Source organism: Gobius niger, assembly GCF_951799975.1.
Source record: "Gobius niger genome assembly, chromosome: 6".
NCBI classification, from domain to species: Eukaryota; Metazoa; Chordata; class Actinopteri; order Gobiiformes; family Gobiidae; genus Gobius; species Gobius niger.
Window position 1 is genome coordinate 617,213 of NC_136857.1, and position 6,000 is coordinate 623,212.

Consider the following 6,000-nt stretch of genomic DNA (forward strand, 5'->3'; position numbering starts at 1 on the left):
CTCATTGATTACACCGCGCAGGATGAGTGTAGCGCGATGAAGAGAGAACCCAATTCAATCTAGCTGCTCCGCTGTGGACAGGGACGCCCCGCACGCCCCGGTGTGTGAGTGAGAGGTCCCATGAACTCAGCTAACACCGGCCTGTGAATGAGAGGTCCCATGAACTCAGCTAACACCGGCCTGTGAATGAGAGGTCCCGTGAACTCAGCTAACACCGGCCTGTGAATGAGAGGTCCCGTGAACTCAGCTAACACCGGCCTGTGAGTGAGAGGTCCCGTGAACTCAGCTAACACCGGCCTGTGAGTGAGAGGTCCCGTGAACTCAGCTAACACCGGCCTGTGAGTGAGAGGTCCCGTGAACTCAGCTAACACCGGCCTGTGAATGAGAGGTCCCGTGAACTCAACTAACACCGGCCTGTGAGTGAGAGGTCCCGTGAACTCAGCTAACACCGGCCTGTGAATGAGAGGTCCCGTGAACTCAACTAACACCGGCCTGTGAGTGAGAGGTCCCGTGAACTCAACTAACACCGGCCTGTGAATGAGAGGTCCCGTGAACTCAGCTAACACCGGCCTGTGAGTGAGAGGTCCCGTGAACTCAACTAACACCGGCCTGTGAGTGAGAGGTCCCGTGAACTCAACTAACACCGGCCTGTGAGTGAGAGGTCCCGTGAACTCAGCTAACACCGGCCTGTGAGTGAGAGGTCCCGTGAACTCAACTAACACCGGCACCTTCGGCAAATTAAGGTTAAGGTCGACTAAATTACACCCGTAAGGCAGTTTGACCTCTGCTTTTGACCCAGCTATGGCCAACTCTAGATCAGATTGTTAGCGTGTGTGTGTTAGCTTGTGTGTTAGCGTGTGTGTTAGCTTGTGTGTTAGCTTGTGTGTTAGCCTGTGTGTGTTAGCGTGTGTGTTAGCTTGTGTGTGTTAGCGTGTGTGTTAGCTTGTGTGTTAGCGTGTGTGTTAGCTTGTGTGTTAGCTTGTGTGTTAGCTTGTGTGTGTTAGCGTGTGTGTTAGCGTGTGTGTTAGCTTGTGTGTTAGCGTGTGTGTTAGCTTGTGTGTTAGCTTGTGTGTTAGCGTGTGTGTTAGTTTGTGCGTTAGCTTGTGTGTTAGCGTGTGTGTTAGCTTGTGTGTTAGCTTGTGTGTTAGCTTGTGTGTTAGCTTGTGTGTTTTAGCGTGTGTGTTAGCTTGTGTGTTAGCGTGTGTGTTAGCTTGTGTGTTAGCGTGTGTGTTAGCTTGTGTGTTAGCTTGTGTGTTAGCTTGTGTGTTAGCTTGTGTGTTAGCTTGTGTGTGTTAGCGTGTGTGTTAGCTTGTGTGTGTTAGCGTGTGCGTTAGCGTGTGTGTTAGCTTGTGTGTTAGCTTGTGTGTTAGCTTGTGTGTGTTAGCGTGTGTGTTAGCTTGTGTGTTAGCTTGTGTGTGTTAGCGTGTGTGTTAGCTTGTGTGTGTTAGCGTGTGTGTTAGCTTGTGTGTTAGCTCGTGTGTTAGCTTGTGTGTTAGCTTGTGTGTTAGCGTGTGTGTTAGCTTGTGTGTTAGCGTGTGTGTTAGCTTGTGTGTTAGCGTGTGTGTTAGCTTGTGTGTTAGCTTGTGTGTTAGCGTGTGTATTAGCGTGTGTGTTAGCTTGTGTGTTAGCTTGTGTGTTAGCTTGTGTGTTAGCTTGTGTGTTAGCTTGTGTGTTAGCTTGTGTGTTAGCGTGTGTTAGCTTGTGCGTTAGCGTGTGTGTTAGCGTGTGTGTTAGCTTGTGTGTTAGCTTGTGTGTGTTAGCGTGTGTGTTAGCGTGTGTGTTAGTTTGTGCGTTAGCTTGTGTGTTAGCGTGTGTGTTAGCTTGTGTGTTAGCTTGTGTGTTAGCGTGTGTGTTAGTTTGTGCGTTAGCTTGTGTGTTAGCGTGTGTGTTAGCTTGTGTGTTAGCTTGTGTGTTAGCTTGTGTGTTAGCTTGTGTGTTTTAGCGTGTGTGTTAGCTTGTGTGTTAGCTTGTGTGTTAGCGTGTGTGTTAGCTTGTGTGTTAGCTTGTGTGTTAGCTTGTGTGTTAGCTTGTGTGTTAGCTTGTGTGTGTTAGCGTGTGTGTTAGCTTGTGTGTGTTAGCGTGTGCGTTAGCGTGTGTGTTAGCTTGTGTGTTAGCTTGTGTGTTAGCTTGTGTGTTAGCTTGTGTGTGTTAGCGTGTGTGTTAGCTTGTGTGTTAGCTTGTGTGTGTTAGCGTGTGTGTTAGCTTGTGTGTGTTAGCGTGTGTGTTAGCTTGTGTGTTAGCTCGTGTGTTAGCTTGTGTGTTAGCTTGTGTGTTAGCGTGTGTGTTAGCTTGTGTGTTAGCTTGTGTGTGTTAGCGTGTGTGTTAGCTTGTGTGTTAGCTTGTGTGTGTTAGCTTGTGTGTGTTAGCTTGTGTGTTAGCGTGTGTGTTAGCTTGTGTGTTAGCTTGTGTGTTAGCTTGTGTGTTAGCTTGTGTGTGTTAGCGTGTGTGTTAGCTTGTGTGTTAGCGTGTGTGTTAGCTTGTGTGTTAGCTTGTGTGTTAGCGTGTGTGTTAGCGTGTGTGTGTTAGCGTGTGTGTTAGCTTGTGTGTTAGCGTGTGTGTTAGCTTGTGTGTTAGCTTGTGTGTTAGCGTGTGTGTTAGCTTGTGTGTTAGCGTGTGTATTAGCGTGTGTGTTAGCTTGTGTGTTAGCGTGTGTGTTAGCTTGTGTGTTAGCGTGTGTATTAGCGTGTGTGTTAGCTTGTGTGTTAGCTTGTGTGTGTTAGCTTGTGTGTTAGCGTGTGTGTTAGCTTGTGTGTTAGCTTGTGTGTTAGCGTGTGTGTTAGCTTGTGTGTTAGCTTGTGTGTGTTAGCGTGTGTGTTAGCTTGTGTGTTAGCGTGTGTATTAGCGTGTGTGTTAGCTTGTGTGTTAGCTTGTGTGTGTTAGCTTGTGTGTGTTAGCGTGTGTATTAGCGTGTGTGTGTGTTAGTTTGACCTCTGCTTTTGCCCCAGCTATGGCCAACTCTAGATCTTGAGCGAGGATATTCTTGGTGCATCTGGAGCATTAATCTGTTCTGGGGAAAATAAGTGCTCTCATAGGAACTCCAAACAGCTTTTTCATTATTTCTGTTGTAAGAAAGAAAAGAAAAAAGGAAGTGTCTGCGCTGCCCCTGCGGACAAAACAAACGCACCCCCTGAGTGTCTGAACAGACGTCATGTTTGCACTCAAGTTGTGGAGAAGGAGCTCTTTCTAACCTACTCTGGACACGCCTGTTCTTTTTTCTTACCTAACGATAAAGTCACGGAGAGAAGCGCGTTTGAGAGACAGGACTTTATTCAACCTTCCTTAAAGGAACAGGCCACCATTTTCCACACTGAGATATGTTCTTACCTGAGCTGTGACGAGTTCTTTAGGACCTGTCTGATCTTCAGTCACGTAAACACAGCGCAGACGGCGTTAGCATTTAGCCTCTCCCTCTCTCCTCTATAGCTCCAAAACAGGTCAAGATAGAAGCTACCAAGCTCTTCCACGTTTTCCCTATTTAAATATGGTTACGTGAAGTGTTCCACTACAAAGTATAATTACACACAATTAAACAATGTGGAGTAATTTGGCATCCGCGCAGTAAAGTGAAGATTACTGCGCTGATTTTGACCAAACGGTTACAGTGAAAAGATGCTAACGTTAGCTGCTAACCTTTACCAAGTCATTCATGTAAAATCCATGTGAAGTAAAAGCGTATCTGACTCGTATTTATCATAAATATTCCACTGTCTCTGAGTTCGTTTTTTATCACAGAAATACTTTATTCCCGGAGTTTATCAAACTTTTATCGGATGTCGTCGCTCAATCTGCTGGTGTTCGAACACCGGGCTCTGACCTCACGTCTCTGAGCTCACGCTGGAATGACTTTTTTTTCTTCCTTTTTTTGTGATGACAGTAACGCCTGTAAACGTGACAAAACAGTCGTTCTGTTTCATAAAATAAACGTTTGTAACAATAAATAAGTTTAGATAAAAAAGCTCTGAGAAAGTAGTGTCTTGTGTCTCCCACCCCCACTAAAGGATGAGACCCATAATCAAAACAGTGTGTGGCTCAATAAACCCGTCACTGCTGGAGGAAGTTTGCAGGGTCTTGTCAGACAATCCCCCAAACTACAACACAAAGTCACCAACAGCACCATAGCTTTTTATCACAGGCGCCAGTTCTAACCGAGGGCGGCGTCTGCTCATCTCTGGCTTCTGATTGGCTAACCAGAGAGAGGACCACCCTCACTATTAACATGCAGGTCATACAGAGTTTATATTTCACAACATCATACCATCTTTGAAACAGGTGAGATTGCCCATGGTAGCATTTAGCCGCTGTTAGCACAACTTTAGCGGGTGTTAGCATAACTTTAGCATGTTGCTTACCTTTATAGTTCGTCTTTTAGCGGATTCTTTCCTCTAATATGATTCCGTTACCTCCACCAGAAGGCAGCATTAGTCCACATGTGGTCATACCGCCTTTGCTATGCCCAATCCCGTCAGACCTTGGAAGCTAAGCAGGGAAGGGCCTGGCAGGACTTGGATGGGAGACCGTTTGGGAACACCAGGAAGCCTAGCGAATGTAGTGTGTGAGTGAGTGGTGGTGGTCGGAGGGGCCGATGGCGCAGACTGGTTGCCTCGCTTCCGTCAGTCTACCCCAGGGCAGCTGTGGCTACAATAGTAGCTTACCACCACCGAGTATGGAGTGAACGAATAGTGCAATGTAAAGCGTCTTTGAGTGTCCAGAAAAGCGCTATATAAAACCAATGCATCACATGTGTCCACATTGCCGCTTACAGAACTCCTCAGGCCATTCTGTTGTTGCTTCAGTAGCGTGTGCATCAGTGCTAGCGCCGCTTCCGGTCTCCGATCCAGGTCTTATACATCATGTCATAGTCTCCCACCCCCACTAAAGGAAGAGACCCATAATCACAGCAGTGTGTGGCTCAATAAACCCGTCACTGCTGGAGGAAGTTTGCAGGGTCTTGTCAGACAATCCCCAAAAACTACAACACAAAGTCACCAACAGCACCATAGCTTTTTATCACAGGCGCCGGTTCTGACCGAGGGCGGCGTCTGTCCTCAGGAGCCGACCAGCACGGAAGGATAGATTGTGCGTTGAAGACGAGGTGTCAGTTCGATAAAAGTAATATGTTTCTGCGATAACTCGGGGATTCCTGCGAGCTGATAACACATCTGAGCAGCACTAAAGTTAAGGGGAAGATGGATGGGACAAAACTTTGGAAAAACTCGACACTATTGGCAATTTAGGACTTAAAAGAACAGCCAAGTTTATGTTGTGTGGCTGATTTGCTGGCGAACCTGACCGGCTCTGTGTGTGTGTGTTTATCCAGCCATAGGCACGACTCGAATTTAACACAATTGAGACGGATGATAAGTGACTGAGGCCGATCTCCTTCCCATTTTTTGGCGGCGAAACGGCGTCTGTGACTCTTTTTGCTCAGCACAGACTCCACTGCAGCTGATCGAGCCGGGGAGGCATCTGCATATTCCTCCAGACGTCCTGCGTTCGCTGCCTGATCACTGGGACGGCAAATAAATCAATACAGAATAGGAATAAAAGGACAAAGCATGATGGATGTGCTCAATTTGGCAAATCATGTCCCCTTTTTAAAAAAATTAGCAACGTTGAAACATCATAATACAATCACAGATGACTTTTAAAAAGGATCAAAGCACCTAATATCTGTCCAAGACTAAAGTTCTTCATTCGTGATCTGTTCTTGAGGATTTTTCACAAGTCAACCACGGATCTTAACACTTTTGACCATTCTGACGATGATGCAGTGACTGGTTTTGTTCTTTTTCTTCTGAACTAGGGTTGGCCGATGTCCCCTCAATCGGCAGTTGTTTACAGTGAATCATCGCGGTGGATGATCATTAAAAGACATTTACATAGATACAGACGGCATCTCTGGAATCGCCCATACATGGTCATTTTCGAAAACAGTTAAGGGGGAAAACAATTGTATATTTTCTCTAATTATTCAAAAAACACTGTAACAAATGCTGATAT